Source organism: Pezoporus occidentalis, unplaced genomic scaffold (assembly GCF_034315485.1).
Source record: "Pezoporus occidentalis ecotype Australia unplaced genomic scaffold, CSIRO_AGI_Poc_V1 ctg128, whole genome shotgun sequence".
Taxonomy (NCBI): domain Eukaryota; kingdom Metazoa; phylum Chordata; class Aves; order Psittaciformes; family Psittacidae; genus Pezoporus; species Pezoporus occidentalis.
This window is the reverse complement of record NW_026913082.1, coordinates 110,857-132,182: the sequence shown is the minus strand read 5'-3', so window position 1 is coordinate 132,182 and position 21,326 is coordinate 110,857. Positions and strand designations below refer to the sequence as shown.

General features: G+C 47.8%; 1 long non-coding RNA gene across 4 annotated transcripts in view; it reads right to left on the bottom strand.

Annotated features, from left to right (window-relative positions):
• Positions 1-21,326, bottom strand: part of LOC134158219 (uncharacterized) — a 39,518-nt gene that overhangs the window by 5,586 nt on the left and 12,606 nt on the right. The window contains exons 4-5 of one of the 4 annotated variants that reach the window (XR_009962657.1): positions 19,614-19,707; positions 8,365-8,585 (exon numbers count right to left, since the gene is read on the bottom strand). This is a non-coding gene — a long non-coding RNA (uncharacterized LOC134158219). Of the gene's footprint in view, positions 1-6,761; positions 8,586-19,613; positions 19,708-21,326 lie in introns of those variants that run through there. The other 3 variants (XR_009962658.1, XR_009962655.1, XR_009962656.1) reach the window with 3 other exon arrangements.

The following is a 21,326-nucleotide window of genomic DNA, read 5'->3' as shown; positions in this document are numbered from 1 at the left end:
AGTGTGAAAACATTTTGTTACTGTGAGTCAATGACAAAGATAAGATACCAGAGCTGAGCAGGTTTTTGCAAGGAAATGCTAATTCCACAAAGACATGGAGTCTGCTAGGAATCTGTGCTGAACATTTCAATGAAAACAGATCAGAATCCTTCATTCTGGTAAGGTCTAAATGTATGTTTCAAATTAAGCAATTGGTCTGCATTTTTTAGTGCACAAGAACACTAACACCCAAGCTATTTTAAACCTCTTTCAAGATCACGATATTACAGGATACGTTAAGTTTGTTGCTTTCATAGCAATTTTTAAATTTTGGCTTTTCATTCAGATATTGAAACTTCCCATAGAAAGTCTGAGCTTCTACTTCAAAAGCCAAGCTCACAACGGGAATGGCATTACAAACTGCCATGGAGCTCCAGCCTCTGGAAGTAACTCATGATCCAGGCAGCATCCAACAACCGACCCTCTGAAACCACAACTGATTCCATGTAGGTTATTTACTTCTTCAATTTCTTTTCCTCAAAACTTCAATCTAAATTAAGACAATTTGGCACCTTCAGGTGCTCCCTAGTGTCTGAGCAGCTAATGAATCAGGGTGGAACAAGGTGCCCTTTGGGTAGAGGCACCCATTAGTTCCCTGAGGATGGAGGAGCTCATCTTTCCCCCAAAACACTGCTGTCTCACATGCTTTTTTTGTTCACAGGGAGCGTTTTCCTTGCAAGGTGACTGTAGCCAGAAGAAGATCGTGCAGGCTCGCAGCTCTGACTGAGTACATTATATTATCTGACATCTTTTCTGCTGCTGAGCAGAGACTATCAGCTGTTCAGTGGAGCCCACACTAGGATGAACACGCCAGGGCAGGAAGCAATTAATAAAACATCTGATTACTTAGAGCAGCTCTTCCCAAACTCCTCCTTGGCTTGCAATAACAAAGGCCTCTGCCTGCGCTCTTCCATCTCCTGTCACTGCTGCCATCGCTCTCGCATCCCAAAGTTAACAGTGATTGTTTTTCAGGGATGGGGTCCAGTCCAAAGCCTAATTGAAGATAAGAGGAAGCCTTCAATGGACACTGCTTAGCTTTGGATCAGTCCCGTGGGCAGGAGCGAGGACACACAGAGAAATTCAGATGCACGGAGCCCATGTTCAGGAGCAACACACCCAGGGGCTGTGCCTTTGCTGCAAGGGCAGCCATGGAACTGCCAAAAACCCCGGTGTGGCCAGTGGCCATTTCCCCCAGTGCAAGGGGCTCTGCTGTCTCCCACTGCACGTGCTGTACTGCAGCCCCATCTCCCACCACCCCTTGCTCAGACAGACCGGCAGGGCCAGGCAGCGACACTGTGCCCGTTTGTCTTTATTTTACGTTATGAACCATTCCCCCCCCCCCCTTTTTTTTTGTTTTGGTTGTTGTTATTATTAAAATTTCCCAAAAAGGAATAAAAATAATCCCTCCCCCTTCCCTGTCCCTCCCCGCCATGTTCCCAAGGTGCCAACTAATCTCCGATGCCCAGCTTGTACACAGCCACCTCTAATTGCTCCTGCATTTTCATCTGGTGTAAGTTCAGCCATCGCTACAGCTGCCCCTCCTCCCCCCGGGAATTCACACCTTCATTATCACTCTTTACTGCAGAGCCGTCCGCAGGCTCCCGGCTCCGATAAAAAATAGAGCAGCTTTTCAGTGGTTTCAATTTTAATTACCAGCATCAAGGCAGCTCGCATTCTCACCAGGCTGTTTCGCACTAATTAAAGTGAGGAGGAGTTTATGGAAGGGACACCAACTCCACTTCACTCCCTCATCTATTATTTACAGACAGTAATACAAATAATTTCCAATTTAAACAGCCTGAGCTGGCCAGCAAAGAGGAGGGAGAGGTGGGGAGAACACTAAGCAAGGAGAAACTCGAATAAAGAGCAGAAACTAAGAGGAGGGGATGGAAAATCGACTCCCAGTGCCCTCTAGTGGGAGGATTTCCTGAGGGGTCACAAGGTTGGAGGTGTGAACGTGGCCAGGAGGGCCAGTGAGGTGGCAGGCACTGGTTTCTCCTTGCCTGGCCTCACCTGTGACCTTCAAGATCATAGAAGAGTTAGGGTTGGAAAGGACCTTAAGATCATCCAGTTCCAACCCGCCTGCCATGGGCAGGGACACCTCACACTACACCATCTCACCCAAGGCTTCGTCCAACCTGGCCTTGAACACTGCCAAGATGTGACCAAGCAGCAGCAGTTTTGGATAAGGGTCCACTTAGCTCCAGCTCTGCATTGGTGCATTCGGGTTGGTCCCATGCTGCTCATCACTGGTGGTGCTTCATCTTTCCCATGGGCACGGCAAGGTGCTGGTGGAAATGGGCTCTGAAAACCCTGGGTGGGCTCTGAGCTGACAGCAACTCAGTGTTGGGTGCCCAATCCAACATGAAGGTACCAGTCCTGGTGGGATGTGAACCTGGGGTAGCACTGAGCTGCTGTTCATGAACAGGGTTTTCTGGGTGTCTTGGGAAAATCCCCCCATCTAGAAGATGGGCTGTCCACACAGATGACCTGCTCCATCTGTCAGCAGATACGGTTTCCCAAGGCTCGGATTGTTTTCCTGACCAGTCACTCTCTCCTTGGATGTGAAATGTTCTCCATCCCTCAGGCTGGTTCCAATCAATCTCTCCCAGCGCAGCACATGCCAAGCCTGCATGTTTTATGGATTTGGAGGAGAAACCCTGAGGATGGGCCAGCAGAGGTAAGTGGTTCCCACCCCCATGGAAACAATGCCTAGAAACAGAGACTGTTGAAGACCCCACTGCACAATAGATTTTATCATGTCGAGGAATTAAAACGCAATAGTGTCTCAGCCCCGTTGCTTTGTTTGTTCTTGTCGGCATGGATGAGGTGATCAATACCAGTGAACTTGTGTTATAGCTCTGATCTTTACAGGGCCTGAAATGATGTCATCTGTGGGTCACATTCGGATTTCATTTAAACCCGTGCTGATCAGGAATAGCTCCAATAAGAACAGGGTTACCCTGGATTTACACCAGGCTAAGGCAGATAAGCCTGAAGATCAGTGACTGAAGGAGAAGAAGTTTCAGCATAAATGTTATTACTACAGAAAAGTAGCTTGATTGAAGCACAGATGTTGAATGTTAATCGCTGTAGGCTTGATCCAGCATCTCTGTAAGTCAAAAGCAATATCCCATTTACTGCAGCATCTCAGGATTAGATCAATGGCAAGTAAATATTCAGAGACTAAATCATCTTACTCTTTACCACCTCTAGAGTGTGTGAAGTGCCTGGGACTTCAGTGAAGGCATTCCTGATTTACGCCAGAGTGCGAAAGAGAATCAGGCCCTACCTTCTGCTTTTTGAGTGCTTCCAGGGGCTAATGATGATATTTGGAGCAATTTTACCTTGAGATCGTTGATTCAGACCCAGGCCAGGCTGGCTGCCAGCAAAAGTCATTACCAAGGGACAGCCTATGAAATGAGTGGAGGTCTCAGGTACGACAAAGATTTCCACTGTTTAGCACAGCACATATGTCACACGTCCTTTTAACAGCAACAAGTTACGGGTTCCAGGTTAGGGTACACTGCTCTCTTCCCTCTGGTAAAGACAAGACTTGGGACTGATAGTTGACTTTTGTTAGAAAAACATGAGCTCAGCTCTGGTGAAGTTTTCTCTTCTAGGGTTGGCACTGTGGGGTCCATAGCTGCAGTCACACACAGGGACTTTGGGCAGGATGAACATGGAAACAATTTTTCCCCACCTTCACAATTCCTTTGCGTCACTGACTTAAGTATCTTTGCTCTTGGCCTCAATCGACAGTCTCACTTGATCCTTGAGGGAGAAGCTGAGGTGTGTGCCAACACAGAAGCTAAACCTCTTCTACCCCAGGGAGTGGTTTCCAGGTCCTGGGATGTGTAGATGGAGAGGAGCCAGAGCCTGTGCTGAACCCAAGCTCAGACCTTCATCTTTCAGAACCATCACCCTCCTCAGCACTATTCATTAAAGATTTGGGATATTCTATACGACTTTTCATCATGAGCATAGTGTGAGCACACTGATAACTTTGTCTTGGATACTGACTCCAGCCATCACAACTTCTTTGCAATTACTGCCCCATCCATGCTCCTGCACTAGCACAGGAGCCCACGGTATGGACCAGAACTGGACTTTAGCACCTGCCACCCATGATGTGCTGCATCCCAGTCCCTTGAACACCTCAGAGTATCTTAGACCAGCTAACATGTATGGCAAAAAGAAGCAGACAAGAAGCTTAGCCCTTGTTCATGTGCGTAGCTCATTAATGGAACAGCCACAGGACTGAGACCCCATTGCAATCTCCCTGCAAGGCTGAGCAGCTTTTGTGCTAGCAGGGGCTCCGATGGCCGGGTCTGTGGGTGTCCCTGGGGCCACAGGGTCAGTCTCCATCTATCTTCTGCTCCACGTCTGGCTGTGTCTGTCTAAGGAGAGGGGAATGGGCTTGCTCGCATGCTGTAACTGGGTCAGACCCTAAGCGATGCTCACTCCACACACACTAGCAGAGCCCAGCTCAGCTCCAGCACCTGCCAAATGCAGCTGGAAGCACAAATCACTTCATAACTGCTGGTGTTTGTATGGCTGCGCCTGGGTACTCCTGTGGCCAGGCCTGAACATCTTTGTTACGGGTAACTATTTACACGAAAAAAAAAATATACAATGTCATATTTGCTCTCATCTGGATTCATGAGATGGATTTTGTTACGTTCTCTGTGGTGAAAACCAGTCATTCGTGTCTGCAAATAAACACTGTCGTTTTGGCCTCAACCAGCTCATCTCCAGCAGCATTAGTTAATTGTACTTTCAAATCCCTTTTTCTGTCCTAAAATGCACTTTCTGATCATCCTCTCAGTGCAAATATGGTAAATAACCAACCAATACGAACAGCCACAAAGCCATAAATGTTTTATGGCTGTTAAGCCAACATCCATGAATGCAGGCAAAAATTCCTCCTCCGTTCCCAAACTCCAGTGAGCCTGGCTTGGCTCAGAGGGGAGCATGCAGCTGAGTAGTGGGGTGCACCACAGATGTGCCTACTTAGTAGGAAAGGGCTGTTCACCACAGATCACAGGGAGCCCCTTCGTGGAGCTGAAATGCCTTTGCACCAGGTCTCTCGCTCCCAGCCAGAAAGTATCTCTCTCTCTGATGAGAAAAGGGGGTTTTTCTAATTTATTGCTTTTATGGGATTGTTCCTCCACAGAGGCACAAATAGCAGCATATCAATAAAGGCAGTCGTTTGAAGTTGGATATTTCCACCTCTGTCACAGCAAAATAATTAAAAAAGGATTCACAAGATCATAAATTGCATGTCACCAAGGACACAGCCTCCTTAACCCTTCAAAAGCCAGGCTGTGCCCATCCAGGGCCCATGTTACTCAAGGCATGAAGAGACACTTGTTATCCTTAGCATCTCAACCACAAGGGTTTTCTTGTCTGGAAAGAGAGACACTAAGGACCTGTCTATACAGGGAATGAACTAGCTGGCTGGCAGGGTTGTAGCCCAGCTCCAGTATGCAAATGCACATATAGATTTGATTTTTGGCCAGGCAAATGAGAAGCTGGGCTGCAGACCTGCAAGAGCCGAGCATTTAGTCACATTGAAGTTAAAACATGCCACAAGCACATCAGGCATTGGGGAAAACACTTTCAAACGTATTTGAAAAGTGGCAGCATGGAGAGGGCCTAAAAACATTTGTTCTCAGTTAAAAGCTCCTCTGGCTCCTGCTAGATAACAGAAAAGGATGGAGCCCATCTGGGTCAAAAACTGCTGCTATCCTCCTGGTCCCTCCCTAGCACACACACAGCCAGAATGCATCCCAACCCATCGGAAAAAACCCACATTAATGCAAGGGAAGGCAACGCACATTATTTTCTAGGCAGGTTGCAACTTAGCTCCCGATACAACAGCCAGGTTGTGCTCCAGCCTAATTTGATCACAGGCAAGGTTAACAACCGTTGTTAAACTCTGCAGGTCAAATCCTGCCCTCTTATAAATCCAGGACAACTCTGTGGGAAGGGCTGGGGGTGTAAATCTCCAGGTCCAAGTCCTGATGGCACATGGGAGGTGCAGCACTCCTCAGTAGAGAGGCAGGAGAGTGAATGGGGTGTGTGTGGGGCAGCAAATGCCTATTTCTGAGGTGGAACCCAATCCCCAGACAGGCAGCAAGTTGCTGGTTTGATTTTGCTTTCAAAAAGACCACTTACCAAAGCATGTGGGGTTCTGTGGCATTAGAGGTCCCATTGGAGGTGGATTAGTGGGAAGAACAGAGCTAAGTGGTTTATCACAGGGTGATGTATTATATTACACATATCCCATGGCTACATCCACTAGAACCAGCATGTAAGGGAGGCGTGTGTGTTTGCCTCCTTATGTCCTCCTGACCCAATACAAACCCTCTGGAAAAGTGTGTTTCCCTTTTTTTCACCTCAGCAAGATGATGGTGGATAGAGTAAGGGATGTATTTTGCCCAGCCTGGAATTTCTTGTTTAAGCTCCTCAGTGAAGGAAGTAAAGGAAATAGCCATTCTGGTATCCCCTTTTGACAGCACAACCCAAGAGCTTACTTGGGAAAGATACTTGCTGAGAAGTGAGATTTGGTGCATGTTACTCCTGTATTGGAAGCTCAGGCAGAAGGGACACCCAGCATCCAAGTGGCACCAGCAGCACTCCTCAACACAGAGCCTCTGTACCGAGATGTGCATCCTACAAATCTCCCAGTCCTGCAGCAGTGATAACTGGTGCCATAAAAACAGAAGGAGAGGCACGCTTCTCCTTTGCCCATGTTCTGCACCAGCACAAGCAGTAGCAATGCTGGTTGCAAGGGGAAGAAAGGAAACAAGCATGATGTTGAAGAGTCAAACACATTCACATGTTCTTTTTAGACACAATAGGGCTTTACCAGCCACAGGAGATAGAAAATACGTAGTACGTAGGATAATATATGGTGCAGAGGGTCTAAAGCTATTTTTTTTCCAAGTACAGGCTTCCTTGCTCTACTACAGACTCAGAAAGCCAGAGGAGCTCGAAGTCTTTATGCCAAAACAGCATCAGTTTAGTAATGACCAGCAACAGACACAATGAAATTAAACCTTAAGCCTCGATGCTGGGAGGAGGAAAGCAGATGTGGAGCAACAACACGGCTGGTGTGTGCTTGATTTTAACTAATACCCTTTCCTAACCTTTTTTGCCCTCTGTAGTGAGGACTGGAGGGGAAGGGGCTCATTGAGCTCAGCCTATGCATGGATGGAAAATCAGGAGCAGACTCCAACCCTCGGGAGCCCTGCCCTGCCTCCTGGTCCTCTCTCAACATGACACCAAATTAGGACCCTTCAGTGGCAGAGCCACAAACCAGGCAGACAGGGCTAAATGGCCCCTGGGTGCAGGATTACCAGGGCTTTGCTGGAGGATGGGGCAGCGTGGGGAATTGCAGCTCCCTTCCCATCACAGCCAGGCAGAAAGGGCCCGAGGAAGAAGCAGTGCAGATGGAGAAGGGCAGCAGCTGAGCCCCAGCCCCAGGGATGTGCCAGAGAGTGGTGGGAAAAGCAGAGGCTGAACAGCAGTGCCCAAAGCAGGACCAATAAATGGACGTGTGTCACGGAGGGAGAAGGTGCCTGCCACATTGCTCTGGTTAAGCAGGAGGAATAAAGGAGATGGAAAAGATGACTGCTTTTAGGACTGACACCAAGTATCTGCAGAAACAGCTATTTTTGCTGACCCTGTCTGATGCCACCAAGGGAGAGCTGTTAGTGAAACCCTGCGGGTTTATTAAGGCATTAGGAGTCTTACAGAGACACCAAACCCATTTCCCTCACTGTCCTCATGGCCTCCAGACTCCCATGGGCTGTGAATGGAGGTCTGTAGCGGCCATGAAATAAAGCAAGATCTTTTATGCTCTAGAGCAACACACAGAGATTTGTTCCTCTGCTGGAAAACTTCATTCAGGAGTCCACAAACTGGAATAAGTTAAAGTCACAGTTTTATTCCTAAATGGTAGAAACAAATTGCTGCCCTTCTAGATATTTTTTCTATTTTCTATCCAAAAGAAATCATATCTATAAATAATGGAAGCTTACAGTACCTATCAGACTAGCTATAATAAGCATTTTGAGTAGGATGAAATGCTGTCTTATTAGGAGAGCTGAAGGTGCGAAGTTTGCCACCAGCTCCAAAGTGTAGAGATGCTCATATGACATCTGTCTCTTAATATTCATTAGGAAACTGACAGCTAATGTAACATTATCACTAATCCATCGATAGTGCTTGTGTAGTTCCCACGGCCATAACACCCAAGTACCTGTAGCATCCCTGCAGCACGTCTGTGAGAAGCAGGAGAACCTGAATAATCCATACCTGAGCCTCTGAGCAAGGGGTGGGGAAGTCTGAGGGACGGGAAAATCCTTCTTTTCCACGCTGGGGGCCAAGTCTGGATGGGAGCAGTTGATCTGAGTGCTTGGTGACCTTCAAGCTGGATCCCAGGACCACCAAAAGTGGTTGTCCCCAGAGGGACTTGTCTGTGCTCATGCTGCAACACCACCAGCAAACCATGTTGGGACAGAGGGGTCTGAGAAAAACTGTGAGGAGATAAATTATATGAAAACTGAGGGATGTGTCTTTCCATCAGTTTTGTCCCAGAGTGGTCCTATTTGGCCTTTGGGATAAGCCAAGGATGAGGGTGCTTTGCTTTGGCCTTCCCATCACCAGCTCTGAGACAACCACCGGTGACTGCCTCCTGGCACATGGAAACCCCAGGGAAGTCAAAGCAGAAGTGGAGGAGCCATAGCATCTACCCTGTGCTTCAGCGATGGGATCAAACGACTGAAGCCTTGTCTGTGATATCCAGAGCTGGAATCCCCAGGTGGGATTCCTCGGGGTTGGCAGGGACCACTATAGTAGGTATGGCAATATCTGCAACAAACTAGGTAGGTCAGGAGACACAAAGTGAGATTCAGACAGGGCCAGGAGCCCCTGCCATCCTTGCCTGGCCACCAGAGGTGGCAGCCCCTTCTTTCCTCCAAACACACCACAAGCACATCACAGGCTCCTTTTTAACTTAGGAATTAGCAAATCCTGTTGTACCGCAGCAAACACCAACTGTCCTCTTGCAGCAACCTCCCCTCCAGGAGCAAGGATGCAGAAAGGCTTTAAAGAATAACTCCAGCCCCTGCCTAGCCTACAGAGAGCACCCTTTCCATAACTTCATCCCTGGCACCCAAGGGAGGCAGCACCAGGTCCCTGAGGGAGCCTAAAGCAGAGCTCCCCTCTCACCCCTGGAGGAGACAGTGAAACATCATTTTCTCTTGCCTGGAATTAATTCCCCCCCTTTCCTTTTCCTTTGTCTCCTCCCTGCTCAGGCAGTTGATTGTGTTCCCTGCTCAGTTTGGAGTAGGTACACATAATAATAACTTTTTAATAATAATTTAATTTATAACGCACCCCCCCCCGCCAAGGCACTCAAGGCGCTACACAAACAATTAAAGTATGCTTGTAATAAATAAACAACAATAATTAAAACATCATAAACCAGACAATGTTAGAGCCAAACCAAATGCTAAAGAGCAAAACAAAGCAGCATTTTTTGGAGGAAGGAGATCCTTGCACAATTCATCTTCCAAACCTCCTGTTGATGTTAGATTGAAATTCTCCTGCGACGCTGCTTCTGCATCTGCAAAGGTTTTGGTGGTGTCAGAATCATTACAAAAAATGGATTTTGCACTACCATAAATTAACTGGGGTTTTGCAAGGCTGTAATAACACCACATCCCCTTTCATTTGTATAAATTCAAAACCCAGTTTACTCAGGAAACCCAGTTTATGGCCCTGAGTTTGTGTTGCCGACCCTGAGTTTGGGAAAAACATTCATGTTGTTCACATTTGGTAAAACATGCCTCATTATAGCAGCTAGAATGGTTCTATAGACACAAGGATGGTGCTTTAAAGATTTAATGCCAGCCCCCTAAAATGAACAGCAGAGCAGCCTTCTGCTGGCCGTCAGCTCCTTGGAGCCGATGGGATCGGCTTGTCCCAGTTTACACAACTGGAACCAAAAGACCTAAACTAACAAAAGAAGCAATCTTCCTCCAAAACAAATGAAATTCCAGCTCGTGCCATGCAAACGCCGTGCACTGAGCTCTAATGATTCAAGGAGACAGGCTCTGTCGAGGCAGAGGTGGAACTGAAACGCAGCCAGTCGGACCCTCTTCTGAAACAAGCTGGCCACCAGCCCTCAGACAATTACATCTAGGGTCCGTGCACTCGAGTGCCTCAGCTGATCTCAGTTGTTGTGGCAGCGCATGAAGGGAAAATCCTTCTCGCAAACCCAAACCACACGGGGATTTCTCCATCCTAGGGAAAAGAAACAACCCCAAACCAAACCAAAATACATCAGGAAGATGAAGCTGGTGGTTTTCTTCCAGCACAGGGAACCAGGAGGACGTTTTTCATGTGATCCCTTGAGGTTTTGTTCTCATGGGTTTCACTTCGAGCTTCAAATCCAAGCAGATCTTAACAAATCAAAGGAACAGCAAATAAGACCATGTGGCTCTCACACACCAAGCCATCTTTTGGCCAGGGTTCATTCAAACAGAGCCTTCAAAAGGGTTCACAAATCTTCGTGCATTGTGTCACAACTCCCAGCTTATCAAGGCAGGTGAGACGTCTGCAGAAACCACTACAGACTCTGGGCACAGAGAGGGTGCTTTCATTTGTTTGCGTATTCTCCTATGAGGATTTTCCCACTTACAAATTACATGACCTCAGACTCCTGGTTCTCTGCATAGCCACCTCCACGAATGGCCCCAAACTCTGCTCCGAGTGTGTGCTGGAATGGGACCTCTTTGTGTCTGCAGGAGAAAAGGTGCTTTCAAGGAGGAGGCCACATTACCAGGGCTGGGGGTTGATTGTTTCTTACCTCCTCTGAATGCAGCTTCTCATTTCTGCACTGAGGTTCTGCTGCCTTTCACAGAGCTGGTCCTTCCTGGATGCTCTCCTCTTGCAAAGGACTTTCCAAGGGTAAGGAAGCCTAGTCATGAGCTCATGCTCCCACAGCTTGCTGTGTCTGGGCAGCAAGGACCATTCATGAGTCAGGATTCCTATGGTTTTCCCAAATCCTCCATCCTGCATAAAAGTTGTTGAGCAAATTTACAATTTCCACTCCATGGAGGTAACTGGAAATCTGTGCTGCTGGGGCTGCTCAATGGATGTGGTAGCTCCACTTTCTTCTCCAGGAGATGTACCAGCAGACAACAGCATTTGGACTCCAACTCCACAGAAGCTGTTTCTATTTTCCTTGGAGATGGAGTGCACTGGAACATAGACCAGCTCGTTCAAATCTGCTCTCCCTCACACTGGGCCACCTTTCAGCTCAAAGATTCAGATTCCAGGATGAACCACAGAAAATCTGCATTGTTTTCTGTATCACCTTCCTACAAGTGCTCTGTGAGACCTTGCACATGTCAATCAGACACAAACCATCCAAAATGTCATACACCTCCTTCCCATTGGTTTCAAAGAGAGCCAAGCATCTAATCACCTTGGAGGATCTGGATTAGAGCTCCGTGCCTCAGTTTCCCCATGTGATTTCCTGCCTTCCAGCACTGATTGGGCATTAGTACATCACAGCTTTTCTCCTCTGCTTCCTCATTCACTGAGCCATCAGTATTTTTAACTCAGATTTGGGCAATCAAGTGATGATGATTCTGCCCATGCCAGCATTTCACCATGGCATAAAAACCCTGGCTGGAGGCTCACCCTGTGTTCACACTCAGGGTCTTCTCCAGATGTCACTCAGAGTGCTGATTCATTTAGAAAGCCCCTTCTGAAACTGAGGTCACTTCCAATGGCTCCCCAGGTCCTCCAAGGCTGGGGTAGCTCCAGCACAGGGGCTTGGAAGGCATCAGGAGCCGCTGCCGGAGAGCGCACACTGACACCTGGGAGCAGATATGAGAAGACAGAAGTGGCAGAATTTATTTTATGACAAATCCTAAAAGGAAATTATGCAAAGTAATAAAATAAAGAAGAATTATAAATGAGGACAAGAAATGGGTGAAATACAGAATAAATTACGGGAAGACAGGAAGGTGCAGGAGGAGAATTGAAGACAGAAGTGCTGAGTTAAAGGATAATTGTTAGAAACTGGCTGGTAGAGGAAGGGAAGAGGGCATTTGGGGAGGGGGGACTGGTACAAAAGGAAGCTGGTTTTGTGCACAGTGGCATCAGCAAAGCATCTCCCTGTTAGATGCACCTTGGGGATGGCATGGGGTGACAGCCAGTATATGTTATTTGGGTGCAAGCCCATAAACCTAGGGAAAAGGTTGCTTCTGCTTTGACCTGCAGCCAAAATAAAACCCAAGAATAAAAGGACTGGGTGGCCACAGCCCAGATGAGATCCCATCCTGTGGGAGCCTTGGCCATCCTCCCCTCCTCATTCCCTTCTCATTAGCTTCCCCCAGCCCTGCAGCACCCACTGGGGAGGGGTCTGCAAGGGAGATGCCCCCTACAAAGCCCCTACCAGAGGTTACCCATCCAGAGCCGTGCTGCTCCTGGTTTTGTCGGTGGAATCCTTTGGAGAGTTGGAGAGCCTCAGGTGCAGGAAGGGAGCGAGGGAAGCCCTTGCTCCGGCCAGGGACCCTCTGTGGGTGCAGCCGATGGCAGGAGGAGCTGGTCCCAGGCCCACGGCCCCAGCTGTCAGTCTGAGCGATGAATTACATGCTATAAGAAGGTGTTGACAGGAGCAGCTGGACATCAGAGAGTGATGAAAAGGGAACAAAATTCATTCCGAGTTCAGACAGACTGGCTCGTTAGGGGCACCGGCGGCAGAGGCCACAGAAACATTGCTCCATCTCCTGGACATCCACTGAACCGGCTCCAGGAAAAGCTGGGAGCGCCCCCAAAACCCCTTCCCCATGTGGGTGCAGCCTCCCTGCCTCCATCCTGGGGTGCTCCAGGGGGAGTCACTGCAGGTCCCCCTCAAATCCCTGCACAGCCCAGGGGCGAAACCAGCTTTGCCCAGCCTGGGGTGAGGTGTCCCCAGCCACAGCAAGGGATTCAATTTGGGTATCTTCAAAAGAAACCAAATCAAAGGACTTTTTGTCCCTCTTGTTTAAGGATGTAATTTGTATAAATTGTATGAAGAGGGATGCAGGGGGGAACAGGGACGGGAACATTTGGCATCAAAACAATTATGCCCATTTTAATGCAAACTAAACGGCATGCTAAAGGGGAATTGTTTCGTACATATGTACAGCAAGTGAACATTAAACCGTACGGCTAATAATTAACTGGCTCCACATTACCCTTGCTGCTTGAAATACGAGGGTGTCCCCGTGCATTTTATGTATGGGGAAGTTTGAGGATGTGGAGGTCCCGTATGAGATTATTCCTAAAGCTGTGAAAATAACAAAGAGATTTTTTTCTAAGCCAAGCTACTTCTTGGCATTCAGAGAAGTTGGCAGAGAGAAAAAAGTGTGGGTCCTTCTCCCACCCCTTTCCTCCCTCTCTCCCTCCCTTCCTCCGACTCTCCTCCCTTTCCCGACTTCCACTTCTTTCTGCCGCTGGAGAAAAAGAATAGCAAATTCAGAGAAAATTTCATTGAGGTTATTCAAAGAGTTTTTCATGGATTATTTACACAAGTGCTGTTCAAACAGCCTTTGTCTGAACATCCCTTGAAATCTGCACCCAATCCTTTCAGATTCAAAGCAATAGCTCAGGGGAGACAAAGGGGAGCGGCTGACACGGGTTTCCTCTGCAAGTGAATGAGAGGTCTGGCTAAACACAGAAGGGCTTTGGCATCACAAGCTCCCTTTCAGCCTGGAAAATAAACACTAATCTGAAGCCAGGCAGCTGTACCTCTGACCAGCCTGCCCCATCCGCTGCCGTGCAAGGAGCAGGGCACAGACTGCTCACTGGAACGGTGGCATGGTACCCTTGTCCTGCATCCCTACCCACGGCACCCTGCAGTGGTGCTGCCCAAATCGTATGTGCCAACCCATGGAGACAGGGAAACCCAGTGTTCTGAGCCACCCTATGCCCAGATATCCAGCCAAGGGACATGTTGAACTCCCTGTTAGCCTCCTGGCTGTGATGGTGGCAGAGCTAACCTCAAATGAGAGTGGGGCAAGCCCCCACAAAGGCCATGAGTATAAAGAAACAGACTCTAAGCAGAGAAAAGAAAGAGGGATGGTGAGAGAAAAGGAGGGTGAGGGGAGGCAGGTGAAGCAGGTATAGAAATATTACAAGGTGTACTCATGTTCAACACCAATTTGCAGCCCTCTCTCCATCGCAAAGCTTATGCACAGACAGCACTCCCTTCCCTAGAGAAACAGTGCTCACCTCCCTCTGACCTGGAAAACCAGGCACCACAGGCTGATGAAATGGTTGAAATGCATGCAACGGGATCGATTAAAATCAAGGGAGTAAGTGAAATATGTAATAAAGGCCAAGTTCTGCCTTAAATTATACCCCTGGAAGCGAGTAGCCATGCGATGGGGAAAGCAGCATGTTGAAGTCCCTGCTCCTGCCATACCTGCCCATCCTCTCCACACAGGAAGGAAGCACACCAGTAGGTTCATCCTCTTAGAGCTTCCACAACTTTGGTGGTCACCTCTTTTAGAGTAAAATGTGAAAAACATCCTACACCATCATTGAGTCTCATCAAATTATCACTTTTAACTTTCCCGGAGTGATGCTGCTCGCGAGTCACCTTTAGAGCTGCAGATGTAGCCTCTGCTAGCAAGAAGATTAAAATCCCATTACTTGCTATTCATGTGTTATTTAATGATGTTTTTTTCCATTATGTATTTATTTATTTTTAAGTTGCTTGCTTTGAATCTCGAGTTGGTGTTTTTAATATTAAGTGTTGTTTCTAGTTTGTTTTCCTAATTGGTATGAAATAAAATTAGAATGGAATTTTTTAGTGGGTATTTTTATGTTTATTAAAGGAAAGACAAAAAGCGAACCCCAACTGATGGCCAAAGCCCATGCCAGTAAGGCATCTGCACAAGATAAGAGCAAAAAAGGCAGCCTCTTTACTGCCAGGAGCAGAACAAATGACACTAAAGACAGCCCTGCGGTGCAACAAAAAGCCCTCAGACTCCAAAGTGTCCCTCACAGAAGCCAATTACCTCTCTTGCAATGATTTGGCATCCAAGTGGGGACTGTATCAACTCTGTCTGGGACCATCTCTTCTTCTTACACAGGTACTTCTCCATCCACGGTGAAGATGGGATAAAAGAAGATTTGCATGTTCCGTAAGTGTTTTGGGAAGGATATCCTCTCGTGGACTGGACAGCTCTGAAAGTGCAATGCCACGACCTCATCCAACAGAGATCTCACAGCAGGGAGGAGCTTCCTTTAAGTCAACTATTGCAGGGCCTGAGAGGAAGCCAGAGAAAAACGGCTTTTATTGGTGAGATGAAGAGCCAAATGGAAGATGGAAGAAGGGGAAAGAAAGATGAAGGGGAACAGAGGAAAGAAGAAGGCAGATCCAGACAGAAAATGAATAATTGAGATAGCCATAAAGGTAGATCCAGGCAGAGGCAGAGAGTTGGAGGGACTCAAATGGGAGATCAAAAAGGAAACTGCTGCAGAAAAGAGAAGACATGGTCAGGATAGGAAGGAAAAGTGATAAGAAGGGAGCAGCAGGAGGGATGTATACAGTGGGAAGAGCCTTGGAGAGATGAAGGAAGCGGGGAGGGGAGGGAGGAGAAGAACAAAACTTTGCCAGACTGCGATGCAGCACTCCTCCTGCATCTCTTGGATGCATTTAACAGGGGCCTGGAAGAATCTTCATTTATCAGGAATTCAATTAAGTGGAATAGTCGTTATTAATTTTATAGGAATTATTTGTACAGGAGAGCCTGGAGAGAGGAAAGGCCTCCTGGAGCCATTTCTTCTGTCAACGCCCCAGGTCAGGTAGGCACTGGCAGCGCAGTCTCACCAGTTGAGATATTAATGAGATGCCTCTAGGTGCAAATGATAGTTTAATAGGTGTTACTTAAAGGGAGCGCCCCTCGCCTGCGCACGCAGCTCCTGAGGAGGCTGCCTCCTTGTTAGAATAAGTAATTAGAATGTAGGAACACTCACTTTGACACTTTAATGAGGTGTCAGGCGTCATCAATTTAGTGTTTAATAAAAATAAAATTAAATATTGACTACATTTTTATAACGTCATATTTAAAATACCCGTCCCTCAAATGTGGGCGATTTAAAATGAGGTCCTGCTGGTTCCCCAAAAGGAAGGGACCACAGCTTCTTTTGGGTTTTGTTTTCCGTGGGGAGGAGGGACTTTGTATGCACACCAAACCCCAGCAGCACATGGAGGGAAGTGTTCCTGTATGGGATGGAGGAGAGGTTTCCTTCTCCATCTTCTGAACCTCCCTGTGCTGTCGGAAGACTAAGGATGAATTGAACAAGACTACCCCAGACCGCTACTGCTGATGGCAGCCACTGCTAAAGAGTGAGGGAAACACAACTTTATTCCTATTTCATTGGTGGAATAGCCTTCCAAACCAGATACTGGAAAGAAAACAGAAGAAAATGCTGGAAGTTAAAGCATACTTCAAGCCAGGAGGGAATCTGAAAGCCAAAACAGCTTAAGCAAGTTTATTCCCCTCCTGTCTCACCATCCCAAGTTTGCCTTTCCTCAAGGTGCCCACCTGGCTAAGGGAAGCCCAACACTGATCTGCTGTGCTGGGACCTCAGTGTACGTATGACATCCTAGTGGCAAAGTGATACAGACTGACCCACGAGACACTCAGTGGTCCAGCAGAACAACCTTTCCCCCCACCTCTATAAAAACAAAGGCAAAGACATGAGAACCCAGCTGCAGTGGCAGAGCAGAGCTCTTTTGGGTTAAACACCCCTGTGTGTGTATATATATATATATATATATATATATATACACGCACCCTGTCAGCAAGCTGAGGTGCATGGAGATGCTCAGCCAAGTCTGGGCCAGTGTATTGGAAAACAAAAGGCAGAATGAGATGCAGAAAGTCCCTCTGGTTGAGGTGCCCTGGCAACACAGGGAGGGGGGGTGATCCCCAGATAGCCCCCTGCTAACAAGGGATCCTGTCTGGGAGACGGAACAATTCACTGCCGAAACCCTGGCAACAGTTATTTAAATGGAAGCTGCAACCCTCTTCCTCCAGGATCAGGAGCACAGCACTGATGGGACCAGGAGCATGGCACTGATGTCTGCGTTTTAGGGGGGTCCCGACAGGGTTGCAGGCTGTGTGCACCCAGGGCAGTGCTCCTGAGGGTCTGTGAGTGCTGTTACGCTCACCTTAAAGTACCAGGAGACTTGTCCAAAGTCACCAGCCACACAGGCCAAGGCCAAGCTCAACTCCTTGATTTATTCTAGGCTAAGCAATTCCTCCTAGGTACAATGCATGTTTTACCCCAGGCACCAAGCAGGGCATTACTGGGGGAGCTGGCCGGGTACCTTTTATCTCAGGGTGATTTGGTTGCATTCCCATCTCCTGAAACCTCAAACATCTGTGTCCTCATGCAGATTAGGGCCACATCCACCCTTAAAAAGCAGATTATATCCCCCAAAACCAAGGCAAACCAACAGTACCTCAAAGTCACATCCAAGCAGTTCTGCCAGGATTAAAAATGAAGATTTTAGTCCCCTGAAAACTATTTCATGATCTATCTATGTAATATTTGTGGTTATAGGTACGCATATCCTGACATATGCTCTGAGCATCTCTGAGTGCTTTCCTGAGGCTGAGCCCTGGGATGCTCAGGTCTCTGAGCTGTGATGCTCAGGGAAGCACCGGCTTTGGGTTGGAGGGTGAGCGACAGGGATGGGGAGGTCAGGGATGGGGTCAGGCATGGGGACAGGCTCCCATAGGCACCAGGCATTGTGCTGTGGAAAAGAGTGCCACGCTGTGTCTGTGCGGGGCCTTACAGCACGCAGCTCCTCGGGGAAGAGACCCGCGGCTCCAGCCATCCTCCGTGCCCGTCGCATCCCGGTACCCTTGTGCTTCCTGTACCATCAGTAACCATGCCAGGAGCAGCGTCCCATGGAGGAAAACACCCGCGCTGCAATAAAGCAAGAGGAAATGTCGCCGTGCTGCCGGAGGGAGCGATGCACCCAGCGGTGATCCCTGTGGCTGCAGCAGAATTCCTGCGCTGCTGACCGAGGAGGGAGAGCCGGCAGGGACCGTGAACCATGGGAAAGCCCTGGCAGCAGCACCTGCTCATCACAATAGAGCAGCAAAGGGACCTTGACTTGCATCAGATGCTCTGCCATGGACCTGAGACATTGCCTTTAGTGAGGTCTGGATGGGGGTAACACACCTGGGCAGTGATCCACTTGCTTCCTCATCCTTTGAAAGCTGAAGACAAGAATGGCACGAAATCTAGCTCATAAGGCTCTGGAAAGAAAACTTTAAATCACTGCTGGGAAAGCTGGGCATGACCCAAAACCAGAGTGGAAACAAGTGCAGCTGAGATCTCTTGGCTGCCTGGAAGCATCCCACCCAGCAAAAGACATTACCATGGCTAAGGGTAGGTCATGTATGTCAGGAGGAAGGGCACAGTGAATTTCTAAAGCACAGAGGGACACCTGGAAAAGACGCAGCTTTAGAGAGACCAGGAGCTGCTGTGAACAAGCAGCTCAGCACCAGATCCTGGTGCGCTTCTCTAGCCAAAGAATAAACAGGATCCCTGGATGTATGAATATAGGAGCTGTGTGTAAAACCAGCATCTTTCTGATCAATGATATAAGCGATAAAATGAATAATAAAAGAGTGGCTGTGAATTAACAATAAACTCTCCTGTTGCTTCATCCTCCCCAATACAGGTAACTTCAAGCTGACATCCACTTTCATGGTGCCCTGCTTGAGGCTCCCAAAATCATGCTTAATTTCAAGATGCCTGGCTCGTGCTGTCCACACAGCCACTTGTATGAGCTGTTTCCTATTATCCCATCACACAAGGACTACCTGTGGCTTCCTTGGGTCCTAATGATGACAGCCTACCCATGCCTGTTAGGGGCTCAGCAAGCCCTGCTCCACCAGCAACATGTCACCCAGCAGCAGGTGAGGCCCCAAACACCTGAAAAGTCTGATAGAGGAGAAGCACCTGGGGGATAGCTTGGAGCTGAATCTGATTTCCTGCTCCACCAAAGGCTTCTCGTGAAGCCTCAGAGCAGGTAGCAACACCCAGAGCCTCTAAGGAAAACAGACCTGCAAACAAGCCCATACTAAACCCTCATTCCCCACTAGTGAAGTGAGACTCACAGCACCCTTGTGCTGCAGGACCCAGCCAAAATACAACCCCCTGAACCATCTACAAGGCGTTGGTGTGATGTGGAAGCAAAAGGAGGACTAAAGAAGCCCGGTGTGGTGGCAAAGGAGGGCTGTGGATTTACACCAACCATGGGCAGATGACCATGAGGGCTCAGCTCTTAGCCCCATGCAGGGGAGAGGTGTTATCTCGGAGAGGAGCTCTGCGCCAGAACAGTCCATCAGCTGCCCACACTTGATTCACAAACTAACACCACGTCATTTGTCACCGAGAAAAGCACCCGGCTCTTGAATGGGTAATGCTGGCAGCCAGCATCAATGTTTTCACAGGCAAATTCATACACTGACCTCCTCGGTGAAACACACAGCAAACGCCTGGAGTCTGGTTTACGTCTGCCATGGGATCCTGTTACATTCAGAACAACCCCTGTCAACGCTGAATCTGTAACAATCAATAAAGAGGGAGAGTTTGTTTGTTCGTTTGGGGTTTTTAGATGTTTTCTCCTTCCTAATTGTGTTATTTTGCTACGCCAAGTTTTGCAAGTTTTGCAATATCCTCCCCCCCTCCCCTTCTTGTTTTCTTTTAGGACAAGCTGTCATCTTTTCACATCTTTTCACCAGGCCATTGCAAATGTAAAACTGTAAATTGCAGGATTGTGCAAATAGCACTAATAGCATTTGCATAAAAATTGGTTGCAAAGAGCAATTAGCACTTCATTAATAATCAATGAAGGGCCAATTTACACATTGCCCAAAAGCAAATTGTAAATTCAATTTTGTCTATAATTGAGCATTTGGTGCTGGGCAACTGTACAATGGCGCCAGAAGAGACCTGCACAGCACTTTTGGAGTCAAACCTCCAGTGAGTTCAGGTTTTCAGTGAACCCGGTATGGCTCTTTCACAGGCCATGCCAGCACCTTCACAATGGAAGGAGGTACATTTGCTTCAGCGAAAACATACAAATGTCTACCTACTACCAGCCTTGCTCAGATACAACCCTATTCCTGAGAACGTGGATCCTGCTTATATGGCAGAGGTCTCTATCCTGTCCCAACATACCCTGCCGTGATGCTGGGGAAAAGCAGAGATGCACAAAGGACATCAGAGAAGAGATATCATCACTTCTGTACTTGGCCCTGAACATCCTCCCATTGCAGTATCTGCTAATGCTCTGCAAGTGACACCAGAGCTCTTGCCTTTACCTCTAGTTAAAGGTCTCACATAAGCCATGTGGGTTAAGTGTTCTGACTAATCCAATTCACCCAGTCTCTGCTTTGTCACCTCCATCTGCCTGTGACCTTTCTTAGATATCCCAATCCGTATGCAGTCACTAGAGTCAGAGAAAACAAACAGCCTTGCTTTATCTCTTTGATTTCAGTGTCACTGAAGGCTTCCTGGATCTTGATTTGGACATCAGGTGATGTATTCCTCAGGCTTCCCCTCTAGATGAACGGTGACATCCAGCAAACCAGGGCAGCTTAACCACGGCAACAACTTTCCAAGCCCCAGATTCTCTACTATCTCATCCTCCACTTAAAAGGCAGAGCCAGCTCCCTTTCATGAGCAGAGTCTGACTCTAAACCACTTGACATCTGAAGTTTCCTTATCACATTTTGCGTGGATCTCATGAATCTGGTGAAAAGCTAGACGATCATTTAGCAGGGGTTGGTTGCTTTATCTATTTTCCATAATAATTTGAATATTATTACAATGGCACCTTTCATCTGGGGATATACATGCACTTTACATATGTTACATTAATTTCACCGATGAGCTGGGGAAGCACTCTTTATCCCTATTGTGCACATGAGGAAATGGAAGCACAGAGATGATATACCGCTTGCCCAGTATCACACAGGAAGTTTCTGACAGAGCCAGGAATAGAAATCACATCTCCCATGTCTTATGCAGAGAATATCTTTATGTCCCTGCCCAGTAACTGAGCCCTTAATCCAGACTAAGACACCCACACAGGACCCAGTTAGCTAAGAGTGGCACAGACACCCAGCAACAGCACTGCCTTGGCTCTGGAAGGAGACTTGGCTGATCCAAAATTCCCC